The following is a 13,005-nucleotide window of genomic DNA, read 5'->3' on the forward strand; positions in this document are numbered from 1 at the left end:
ATCGGGACTAACCCTCCCTCCACCCTGCTGCCACTACAGAGGATGAGGGGACACTCTTCGGATGTCCATAGGGTCTATCTTTCGCTTCGGCGATGTCGTGTTAATCCTGGTCACCCAGGGATAACACTTACATGATTATGCTTTTTCCTGTTTACTTTATTTTATGATATATTCACATAAACGATGAGTTAGACTAAGCACTTTTAGTACTAGTCAATAGAAAGGAAAAACTATCATTTTACTTACAAAACATTCGGGTCTTGGTAGAACACTACATAGTCATAACAAAACATTCGGGTCTTGGTAGAAGACTACATAGTCATAACAAAACATTCGGGTCTTGGTAGAAGACTATATCTCCAACTGATAGAAAATAAGGGATTTTCTAGGGCTTTTCATACTTACATCAACATTTTCATTTAAAGGTTTACATGGCCTTCATAACAGATTTTCTTAGGCAAGACAATGACACTTAATTACTTATGAATTCACCAGCTTTAAAGCTGATACTCTCTTTCAAAATAACTTGTATTCTCAGGTCAACAGTAGACAGGTACGATGGCCAGCTTTTGAGAAGACGAAGCAGACAAGTCTCGTCTTTTATTTTGATTGTATATTTTTGGTGTCTTACTACAATGAAAGAACACACATGTATTAAAACTTTACTTATAATGCAATGGATGATGTTGTTGCTTGTTTATTATATTACACTGTTGTGATACTGTACATGACATCCTCCACCCCTGAACGTTTCCGCCGTTCGTGGTTTTGGGGTGTGACAATACGTACTCCCGGATCTTAAATTTGCCTCCTTACCAAATCCATATTCCCGGATCTAAAACTAACCTCTTGATCTGACCCATACACCTAGATCTAAAACAAGTTTATCTCTTTATCCTTTTATCTCATGATCCAAATCATCTTTTATCCCATACCAACAATCTCATCTACCCATGTTGTACCCAACATATTCGTAGATACAAAATATGTATACAGTTTAAGTCATTAAAACCTATATAATTTATCCATTCCACAATTATCTCAAACAGACAACAATATATACACACATAACATGTATTTCATAGAAAATACTTAATATTTATGTGTAAGAAGAAAGTGACCACACACTCACTTGATTAGATGATGCTCGGACAGCACTACAGCTCTCCAAGTAGTAACTCTTCGGTAAAACCAGGATATCTTCACACACTGGGTTTCTCGCGAATAGAGCTTCGGCTCGGAAACTCTTTTCTTCTCGGGATCTTCGGAGCTTCGGGACTTGCTGCGGGTCTCGGGATGATACCGGGGGCTTCGGGGGGGATTAAAATAGGGCTTAGAGAGTATCGAGAGTGGGAGAGTAAGAGATGAGCAACCAAACTCGGCTGCCCCTAGAATTCTATTTATAGGGCAAAAATGCTAGGTTCACCTCGTGAGCCATATATGCTCACCTCGTGAGCTACATATGCTCACCTCATGAGCTCGATACGTCATTGCGTTCATCATGACCACTTGCCCTGGAAGACGTTCATCATCTGTTCACCTCGTGAGCCACTAATGTTCACCTCGTGAGCTCTGACACAGCCTTGGGGTACGCGCCCTGAACTTCAGAAATTCATATCTTTCACATACGAGCTCCGTTTTCGAAGTTCTTTATGTCCACGCGTATGTGAGATTATGCTCTACAACTCTCTTTTAGACTCCGTTGGCTAATTTTGACCTTATTTTTTATTATATTATTTTTAGTAGGCCGGGACAGGAAAACTCCGTTCGAAATTCATAACTCCTTCATTTGAACTCCGTTTTCGTCTGTCTTTTTATCATTACACTACTACTAACGAGATCTTCAATTCTCGTTTAGGTTGTGTCGGCTAAAAACCGCTCGATCTAATATTCGAATTCCAGGTTGTGCACTGTTAAGCCGAAACTTCAGAAAATCATAACTTCCTCGTACGAGGTCAGATTTGGGCGTTCTTTTTATGCACGCTCTTGGTTCAACATATTCTACCACGTTCATTTATATCGCTATGGCCAAATATCACTCTAATGTAAATTCACTATTTACGTCGCGCTGTGTCGTGCCGGTTCTGTCGTGAAACTTCGATAGGTCATAACTTCTTCGTTATTACTCGGATTTCGGCGTTCTTTATATGCACGGAAACCTTGTGACATATACTAAAACTTAGTTATGATTATTACTTCTAAATAATCTTCCATAAAAAAAGTCACTTAGGATGCTTATCGTCTCTAAATTGACAAGCCCGAATCTACGAGCGTTACAGAATCAACCACCTGTGATTGAGCGAGTGGTTGTTGTAGCAGCAGCACCTGAGCCAATAAGAATGGCTGGTGTACAATTGATGATTCAAACAATGTTGTATCGTCAGATGGAAGAAACGATACGTCTGCTTCGGCAGAATCGTGAAGAACTTTCAATGGCGATTGAACAGACCGAGTTGAATGAAGGGAATTTGGAAGGAGGTAACTTCAGTGGGAATGTTGGTCAAGCCAACCCACCGTTAGTTAGAAAAAACCACCAGGATGGAGGAATTGATGGACTTGGATGCAAGTACAAAGACTTTTTGACTTGCAAACCATCGACCTTCACTGGAAAGGAAGATCCGATCGAAGTTACGGATTGGATCTCAGAAATGGAGCTAGCCTTCATGATGTGTGGCTGCAGAGGCAAGTTGCAGACCACTTTCACAGTAAGTCAATTCAGGGGTGGAGATGTTCGTTGGTGGAACATTCTGGGGAAGACCCTAAGCCCTAATGAGCCACTGTAACTGACTTGGGCAGAGTTCATGGTGCAATTTAAGCGCAAGTTCCGCTCGGCCCAAAATCTACAGGAGTGGGAGAACAAGTTTCTGACGTTGACAAAAGGCAGCATGTCAGTCGACGATTACACTAACACCTTCACTGAAAAAATGGAGTTTGCTTTGCACATCGCTCCAAATGAGCTGACGAAAGTTGATCGATATGCAAAGGGACTCCCATGGGAGTACGCTGTGCCACTACGTCAGACACCTACTCTAGAGGCAGCTATTTGGGCTGCCAAGTCTGTTGAGGGTATGATCAAGGGAAGAACTGCCAGCAAGGTTGAAGTTGGTGTAAGAGAAAGTTTGAAGGAACTTCAGGTTCCAACAAGAAAAAAAAAATTTCGAAGTCTGATTCGAAAAAGTTTGAAGGAGGGAAAGGGGGTGAATCGAAATGGTGTAAAAAGTGCAAGAAAATGCACCCTGGGAAATGTAGCGAGGATGTGACCTGCTACAAGTGTGGAAAGACGGGGCATTATGCCAATAAGTGTCCGTCCAACAAAAGAGTGTGCTTTGGGTGAAATGAAGAGGGGCACATTTTGAAAGACTGTCCTAAAAATAAGGAGGCAGCGAAACCCAATATTCCACCAAAGCCGAGGGCGAGAGCCTTCCAGATGACACTAGAAGTTGCGAAAGATGAAGCTGATGTCGCTTCAGGTACCTTTCTCGTAAATAAATTGTCTACCTAAATTTTATTTGATTCTAGAGCCAACTACTCCTTTATTTTGCATGAATTTGATAGAAAACAAGCTTTGCCTGTTGATAGACTAGATAATTCTTTATTAGTCGAAGTTGCTAGTGGCAAGTTTATACCTGTTAGCCATCGAATGAAAAACATCTTCATTGATTTAAATAGGAATAAGTTCCACGAGGAATTATTCCCTATTGAACTAAACGGTTTCGACATCGTGCTGGGAATGGATTGGCTTAGCGCCAATGATGTCGAGATATTATGCAAGAGGAAGATAGTAAAAGTAAACCCACCAGGGAAAGAGTCATATATGGTGCATGGGGACAAACGCAGAGTAATTTCTGAATCATTTCTCTATTGAGAGCTAGAAAGTGTTTGACCAAAGGATGTACATCATATTTGGCATTCGTGATCGATGCTAAGAAGGAGAAAAAGGAGATGCAGAGTATTTCTGTTGTGTGTGATTATCCAGAAGTATTTCCCGAAGATCTTCCTAGATTACCACCTGATAGACAAGTGGAGTTCAGAATAGGCTTGTTACTAGGGACGACGCCAATAGCAAATGCACCTTACCGACTAGCACCAAAGGAGATGAAGGAGCTGATGATGCAACTTCATGAGTTGTTGGACAACGGTTTCATTAGACCTAGTTCATCACCCTGAGGAGCTTCGGTGTTATTCGTGAAGAAGAAAGATGGAAGTATGAGAATGTGCATCGATTCCAAAGAACTGAACAAGGCAACAATAAAGAATAGATATCCGTTGTTGAGGTTTGATGACATGTTCGATCAACTACAAGGTTCGAGTTATTTTTCAAAGATCGACCTAAGGCCAGGATATCATCAGCTGAAGGTGAGAGAGCAGGATATCGAAAAGACTGCATTCAGAACACGATATGGACACTACAAGTTTTTGGTTATGTAGTTTGGACTAACCAATGCTCGAGCAACATTCATGGATTTAATGAACAGGGTTTGTAAACCGTTCCTTGATAAATCTGTGATAGTGTTCATAGATGACATTATGATTTACTCGAAAAGCCAAGAGCAACATGGCTAACACTTGCAAGAAGTGTTGGAAGTCTTGAAGAAGGAGAAGTTGTATGCCAAGTTCTCAAAATGTGATTTTTGGATTCGAGAAGTCCAATTCTTGGGTCACGTGGTTAACCAAGAAGGGATAATGGTTGATCCAGTGAAGATTGAAGTTGTGATGAAGTGGGATCAAAAGTCCCATGGAGATCCGCCGTTTTTTTTAGGATTAGTCGGATATTACCGAAGGTTTATCCAAGGTTTTTCTTCGATCGCTACTCCATTAACAGCTTTGACTCACAAATAAGTTACTTATGCTTGGAGTGATAAACACAAAGAAGCATTCGAGTTGCTAAAGAAGAAGCTATGTGAAGCACCGATTCTTTCTCTACCCGATGGAGTTGAAGACTTCGCTGTTTTATAGTGATGCGTCTAGTGTTGGGTTGGGTTGTGTTTTGACCCAAAGAGAAAAGGTGATAGCATATGCGTCTCGACAGCTAAAAGAGCATGAAAAGAACTACCTCGCTCATGATTTGGAGCTGGCACCGGTAGTTTTCTCTCTAAAGATATGGAGGCATTACCTCTATGGCTCGAAGTGAAAACTTTTCACTGACCATAAGAGTCTCCAATATCTCTTTAGTCGGAAAGAATTGAATATGAGGCAGCGAAGTTGGCTAGAGTTACTTAAGTACTGCGATTAGGAGATACTTTACCACCCTGGTAAAGAAAATGTTGTCGCTGATGCTCTCAGTCGGAAAGTCAATCTTGAGAGAAAAAGTCCAAGGGCATTGAGAATATAAGTTGTCTCGACCATTGTGGAAAGTATAAAGAAAGCTCAAGAGGAAGCTTCTGAAAAGAATGACCAGAAGAAGGAACATTTGGGAAAAACGTTGGTGTTCGCTACAAATGGTCATGGACTGAAGGTATTCCAAGATCGTATTGTTGGATTAGTGTCTAAGGCTGTAACTATATTTGGTAAGTACTTGACCCGGTTGTGCATGGTCCTTTTGGGTTGCCTTCACCATAGCAACTTGACAGGATGATTTATATAGAGAGAAGAGATATTATTATTAATGTATTATAAGAATAATATGCTAAAGGAATAATAATATTATTTGATTAATATAAGTCATAAATTAATTAGGAATTAATTTGGTGACTTGTACTCGCCCTGATGTGGCCTTTGCTTTGAGCATGGTCAGTAGATATCAAGGGAACCCTGGCAAGGCTCATTGGATTGTGGTCAAAAATATCCTTAAGTACCTTCAGAGGACCAAGGAATAGTTTTTAGTCCTCAGAGGGAGTGATGACTTAAAGGTGCGAGGGTATAGTGACGCCAGCTTCCAGACCGACAGAGACAACTACCGTTCGCAGTCGGCCTGGGTCTTTACCCTAATGGAGGAGCAGTGACTTGGAAAAGTTCCAAGCAAGAAACTGTAGCTGATTCAATGTGCGAATCAGAGTACATTGTGGCAAGCAAAGCGTCAAAGGAGGCGATGTGGTTGAAGAACTTCATTGGTGATCTTGGAGTTGTGGCTGCCATAAAGGAGCCTATGGAAATTTTCTGTGCTAATGAAGGAGCGGTTGCCTTGACCAAGGAACCGAGGTATCATGGTAGATCTCGGCATATCGACAGAAAATATCACTTTATAAGACATCGAGTAGAAGAAGGACACCTCGTAGTAAAGAGGGTATCGTCAGAGGATAACCCAACAGATCCACTTACGAAGGGACTGAGTAGGGTTAAGCACTTGCAGCACGCTAGGAGCATTGGGCTGAAGGATGATATTAGTTTAGATTAGATAGTTTGGAAACTTGTAATAGATAAATGTAATTGACATTTGATGATTAAATAAAGGAGTATTATTTAAAAGTTCTGTCTTATGTTAATTGTTTAACTATTGTTTCACTTTGCATGTTTTGACTTCCAGAATAATTGAGTTTATTAAGAATAATCGAATTATTCAAACAGTCCACAATCGTTCATATGTTGGAAGTAGGTATGAATGAAGATTGTCATGAATTGGTGTGTAGATTGTCTAAATGGTATTAGACATAGCAAAGGTTTGTTGCAACGTTCATGAGTGCTTATGAACAAGTTTTGAGCATTGGAATAAACCCGCGCTTGCTGGAATCACTTTATGGAATGTACCTAAGTGATCGCAAGACGATAATATCATATGGTCTTAAAACCAAGATATATGGTTTATTGTTTACTAATTGGTTGTACATTGATAATGCGAATCCGCATCAGTAAATTGATGTCATAAAGCGCATTGTTGTGTATAGTTGATTAGCGAATAAGTAAATGCATATAAGTCGAAGTTTATCTATTACTTTTATCCTAAGAGGGTAAAAGCGATATCACGGCCGCTCGATGATTTGATTTGACTTATGTGCCGGGCCTGGTCAGGAATGAATTGATGTGTTCAATTAAGTTCTATGTAAAATAAATCTGAGATCGAGAAACTAATTGCTAGACAATAAGTATGACAATGTTTCATGAGATTGTCTGCACGATATCAAAACAGAGGACTTTACGATCCCTTATCTAAAGGACAGGATACTGATAAGATCAGAGTTGACAGCGTCTTTGAGAGCTACAATTGCTAATTGGATTGTGTTTGCATTTATAGTTACTAGACTTATCCAAGTGGGAGACTGTTGGATTAGTGTCTAAGGTTGTAACTATATTTAGTAAGTACTTGACCCGGTAGTGCATGTTCCTTTTGGGTTGCCTTCACCATAGCAACTTGACAGGATGATTTATATAGAGAGAAGAGATATTATTATTAATGTATTATAAGAATAATATGTTAAAGGAATAATAATATTATTTGATTAATATAAGTCATAAATTAATTAGGAATTAATTTGGTGACTTAAAGAGATTAATTGAATAAAGGGGCTTAAACTGTCAAATGTATGATAGTTGTGTTTTGGGCTGTGAATCCTTATGGATAATAAGGGGGGACGATTTTTAGGATAAAGATATCTTAAAATAGTCAAAGGTTATCATCTAGAAGGATCTTTGGATTGCTTAGAGGCTAAGTTATCCAATTAGGGTTTTGGGTGAAACCCTAGGAGCTCATAGTATAAATAGGCCCTAAGGGTTGAGGAAATCGACTACTCTTTGATTGAAGAAACCCTAGGGCTAATTTCTCTCCTCTCTCTCTCTCTCTCACATCATCTTTTTGCTAGTTGGTGTTTGTAAGCCATTAGAGGAGTGACAATTGTGACTATAAGCTCCAAGAATAAGAAGTCTCAAGCAAGCAACTCAAGGTATTCTTCTAGATCTGATTTCATATGTTATGAATTGTTTGTTTACACTAGATCTATGAATGAAAGTCTTGGATACATTGCATGTTCAATTAGAGAAACCTAGATCCAAGCTTTAGGGTTTGCATGTGCACATAGGAAAGTTCTTATGGCTCAAACCCATCACGTATTTGGGTACCTAAGTCAGGAGGAATAAGAGATATTTTGATGGAAGAAGATCACAAAACCATTTACTCAATTCATCCTAGCAACACTAAAATGTATAGGGACCTAAAACCCTACTACTGGTGGCCGACAATGAAGCTTGATACTGCAAAGTATGTAACCGCGTGTGTGGCATGTGCAAGGGTCAAGGCATAACATCAGAAATCATACGAGAGTTTAGAACCTTTACCTGTGCCTATGGGTAAATGGGAATTCATTGCTATGGATTTTTGTCACTAAACTGCCCCGAACAAAGAATGGTCACGATATGATTTGGGTGGTCGTTGATCACTTCACTAAGAGTGCGCATTTCATAGCAGCCAATGAGAAATGGTCTATGGATACGCTTGCGAATTCTTACATGAAGGAAATTGTGGGGCTTCATGGTGTTCCGTTAATGATTTTGTCATATCGTGACAGCCGTTTCACCACATGATTTTGGAAAAGTGTACAAGAGGAATTCGGTACCAAGTTGTGTTTGAGTACAACTTACCATCCACAGACTGATAGGCGGAGCAAATAAACGATACAAACACTTGAAGATATGCTGAGGGCATGTACCCTGAAATTCCAAGGTAACTGGGATGAACATTTACCTTTGGTAGAATTCTCCTACAACAATAGTTTCCACTCGAGCATAAAGATGGCACCTTATCAAGCTATGTACGGACAAAAATGTCGTACGCCGTCTTGTTGGCTTGAGGCTGGGGAAAAGCAGTTTATTGGACCTGAGATAGTCCATCAAACTGCTGAAAAGCTGAAAATAATCAGGGAGAGAATGTTAGCAGCTTAGGGTCGTCAAAAGAGCTATGCTGACAAGAAAAGAAGACCGATGACTTTTGAAGTTGGGGATTCGGTTTTGCTTAAAGTCTCGTCGTGGAAGGGACTTATAAGATTGGGTAAAAGGGGAAACTTAAGTCCAAGGTTTATTGGACCGTTTAAAGTTCTTTAGAGTATTGGGAACCAAGCTTACAAGCTGAAACTACAAGAAGAACTAACTAGAATTCATAACACTTTTCATGTGTGTTATTTGAGGAAGTTCACAGGAGAAGTTCCCGACATGATTCCACTTTCGGAGTTGAGAATTGATGAGAACAAAAGGTTGATTGAAGAACCAGAGGCAATCGCTGACTGAAAGACTAAGAAGTTGTGAAGCAAGATGGTCAAGTTAGTGCTTGTCCATTGGAAACATATGAATGGGCCAAATCTCACCTGCGAGACGGAGAGTGACATGATGAGTCGCTATCCGTATTTGTTTGTTGATGTGTGATTCCGGGGACGAAATCATCCTAAGATGGAGAGAATTGTAACGCCCGTGTTTCAAGGCTAGGCATTAATGATGATGTAATAGTCTAGGTTAACCATTGTAACTCATTTTGAAATAATAAGAATGTATTATTTGAGTATTATGTGTTTTATGCTTAATTGTGTGGCCTAATTGAATTAAGAATAAAAATAAGCATAAAAATAAAATGTTAGATAAAACCGATATCAATACATGAAGACGTAGTGGTCGTGACAAGGATTTCGTATATATAAAGAATGTCGAAATACGAGTTATAACGAAAAAGTTATGACCTGTCGAAGTTTTGCGACAAAACCGACGGGATACTGCGTGATGTAAACAGTGAATTTACGATGGAGCAATATTTAGCCTTAGTGATCTAAACGAAAGTCGTATAATAAGTTAAACCGAGAGCGTGCATAAGAAGAACGTCTAAATCTGACTTCATATGAGGAAGTTATGATTTTTCGAAGTTTCGACTTAGCAGTATGCAACCCAAATCTCGAAAATGAGATTGAGTGATATTTGGCCGAAACAATCTAAACGAGAATCAAAGATCTCGTCGATAGTAGTCCAACGGTAAAAAGATAGACAGAAACGAACATCAGATGAAAAAGTTGTGAATTTCTAACGAAGTTTTCCTGTCCCGGCCTACTAAAAATAATATAATAAAAATAAAATTCAAAATTAGCTGACGGAGTCTAAACAAAAGTTGTAGAGCATAATCTTACCTACGCGTGGATATAAAGAACATCTAAAATGGAGATCGTATGCGAAAGTTATGAATTTCTGAAGTTCGAGGCACGCATCCCAAAGTGGGAACGCCCCGCGTTCAGTGCTTGGATCCGAATTGGCCACATCGATGCTGACTCAACGGATAAGGAATAGGATCGGAACCCCGATCTTACGCACCACGTTTCGAAGGGAACGCTCTGCGTTCGTGGCAGACTTCAGCCTATAAATAAATCACAAAGGGCAGCCGTTTGTGGTTGCCAAATCTCTTCTCTCTCACCCTTATTACCTCGATCTACGTGCAAATTATAACCTCGAAGCCCCGGTATCATCCTGAGACCTGAAGCGAGTCCCGAAGCCCCGAAGATCCCGAGAAGTAAAGTTTCTGAGCCGAAACTCTGCCCACGAGAAACTCGGTTTTTATGAAGATCTCCCGGTTTCACCGAAGAAATACTACTCTTAAAGCTGTATTGCTGTCCGATCTTCTTCTGATCAAGTGAGTGTATATTCCCTTCCTTCTAACACATAGATATGAAGTATCTACTTTAGAATATGTGCTACGTGTGTATAAATATACGTGTATACATATGTTATCTGTTTATTTGGAATGAGAATTGAATGAGTATCTTATCAGTTTTTAAGTTGCATATGAATGCATATGTATGTTGTTATCTACAAAATTTTTGGGTAGAACTTGGGTAGATAGTTGATGTGTGATAAATTGATGAGAGGCCTCGATGTGATTGTGATCTAGTCGTCCAGCAGAATATGTATGACGACCACAGACTTTTCTAGACAGTTCAGTGGAACGTTGGCAGGCTCATAACCTGTAGGTGTAGTGAACTTGGGTGTTCATTTGTTGTATTCTATTCCCCTCATGGTTGCCTTTAGGACATCTACTGTCGAGGAAACCCCTTGGCAGTTATGTTCGTCCCGATGAAAATCCTAGATTAGGTCCCTGGTAATAGTTGTTGTTTTAGGGACGTAAAGTGAGGATAACGGGAATGGGTAATCGGGTTATTGTTGTTAGTGAAATTAAATATAACTATTTATTGAGGGTTGAAAACCCTATATGCTCACCAGGCTCCCTAGCCCGACCCACTCAGTTTCTTTGTATTACAGGTAGTAGCGTGAGAGCATAAGTTGGGGAACTTGTGAATATGTTTTTGTTTATAGACTAGTAGTTGTATATAACTATGTAAGGTCTATGTTTATGGTTTATGATTTTGTGTCTGTATCAGAAAATGACATCTTGAGTTTTGATATATAATGAAAATACATTTCTTTAAGAAATACTTTGATAAATTTATTTTATCATGTAATTTGTTGGGGACAAATTCCGCAACTCTTTTGAATAATTGGATTTACTCTTAAATTATTTTAAAGCATAAATGAAACCGGTCTTTTCTGGCCTTGATTTTGGGGATGTCACACCATGTCAATTAGGGTTTACATGGTGTAACCCTACTTATGACACACTATATATAGACCTCATGAGCTACCAAAATCGGCACTAAGTGAAGAACAAGAGCGCTAGCACGATTTTGAGTGTTTGTGTACTTCTCTCAAAGTTATTCCAAGAGTTATGGTGTTGTGTGAAAAACTTGAGGCATCACATTTGGGGTGCTAGGCTCACAAAGTTCTTAAGGAATCCAAGCAACAAGAAAGGTATGTTCTTCTACTAGCTTTTATGTTTCAAGTTCCCCATGCCATGCTAGTTAGGTTAAGAACCTTGGAAAAATCAAATTTGCATGTATCTTAGTAAACATAGATCCAAGGTTTCTAGGGTTGCGTGTACACCTTAGGAGTGTTAGAATGCTCAAAACTCTTCAGTTTCCTACTACAGGATTCTGATCTAATGGAATGTTTACCTTTGCTTGTTTGTTAAAGTTGGTTGAATTAGTCTTCGATTCAGGATAGGGGTATCGATCCTTGAGGATGGGTTTGTTTGATTCTTAGTAGTCAGTGGTCCTATGGACAATTAGCCTCTACTTTGTATGATTCGGGTGGGTGTTCTCTGAGGTTCAAGTCTTGTTCTGATAATTCTCATACTTATTGGATCGTTCCATCGACCAGGCACTTTCTGTGTTTATGTTGGTGCTACATGGCCTTGGTGGTCTGGCTATGGAAATGGCTTTATGAGTTGAGTCGATTTCCAAACTCAACTTGGCACATATGTGATATTTCCGAAAGGACTTTGGGAACATCTAGGGAGGTTATAAATTTTTGAGGTTCCTTTGAGGTCTTTTTGCTTCTTGTTTCCAAATTCTATTGTGGCTAGGAAGAGCGTGGTATTTATTACATAGGTACTTATGAGTCTAGATGCCAGGGATGATTCGGGGATTTGTCGTTATAAGTTGTAAGGGTTTCGTTAGTCGATTGGTTAAGGCGAAAGGTCTCTTTGTGGCACATGAAATTTTTATGGTGAGGATCAAGCCAGCCCATGTCAAATGACGCTGTTGGGCTTCTTGTTGTAACAGATGTTGGATTGATTTGGAAGGTATGGTTGTTTGGAATGATAGTGTGTTCTATGTACACGTTTTTAATGTTACCAGTTTCATCCTTGTTATTACTACTGCGAATATTATGTATCGCGTTTAGTGAGTACTAGAGGTATGAGTGCTCCGATTATTAGTGATGAAACTTAATAATATGGTCCCACCAGGCCCTTCTATAATCGCTTGGTGTATACAAGTCATGTATGATTAAGATTGGTAAGACTTTCGACTGAGGGATTGTGCTCTAAATCCACAGCCAAACAAGGAGCAGGAAATAAGGCGAAATCACACACTCTAAGCCTTTAAAATCTCAATTATATATGACCCTAATGTATACACTAAGCCATCATAGCTCACCTGCAAGGACCTTTAGTTTTTATATGAATGATATGTTTCGTCCGGATGAGAGAGTAATTTATAATTATTTACTAAAGCTTTTAAATATCTTTATTGAGAAAACGTACCGCTGCTCACA

Source organism: Lactuca serriola, chromosome 3 (genome assembly GCF_051521515.1).
Source record: "Lactuca serriola cultivar US96UC23 chromosome 3, Lser_US96UC23_V15, whole genome shotgun sequence".
In the NCBI taxonomy this organism is placed as follows: Eukaryota; Viridiplantae; Streptophyta; class Magnoliopsida; order Asterales; family Asteraceae; genus Lactuca; species Lactuca serriola.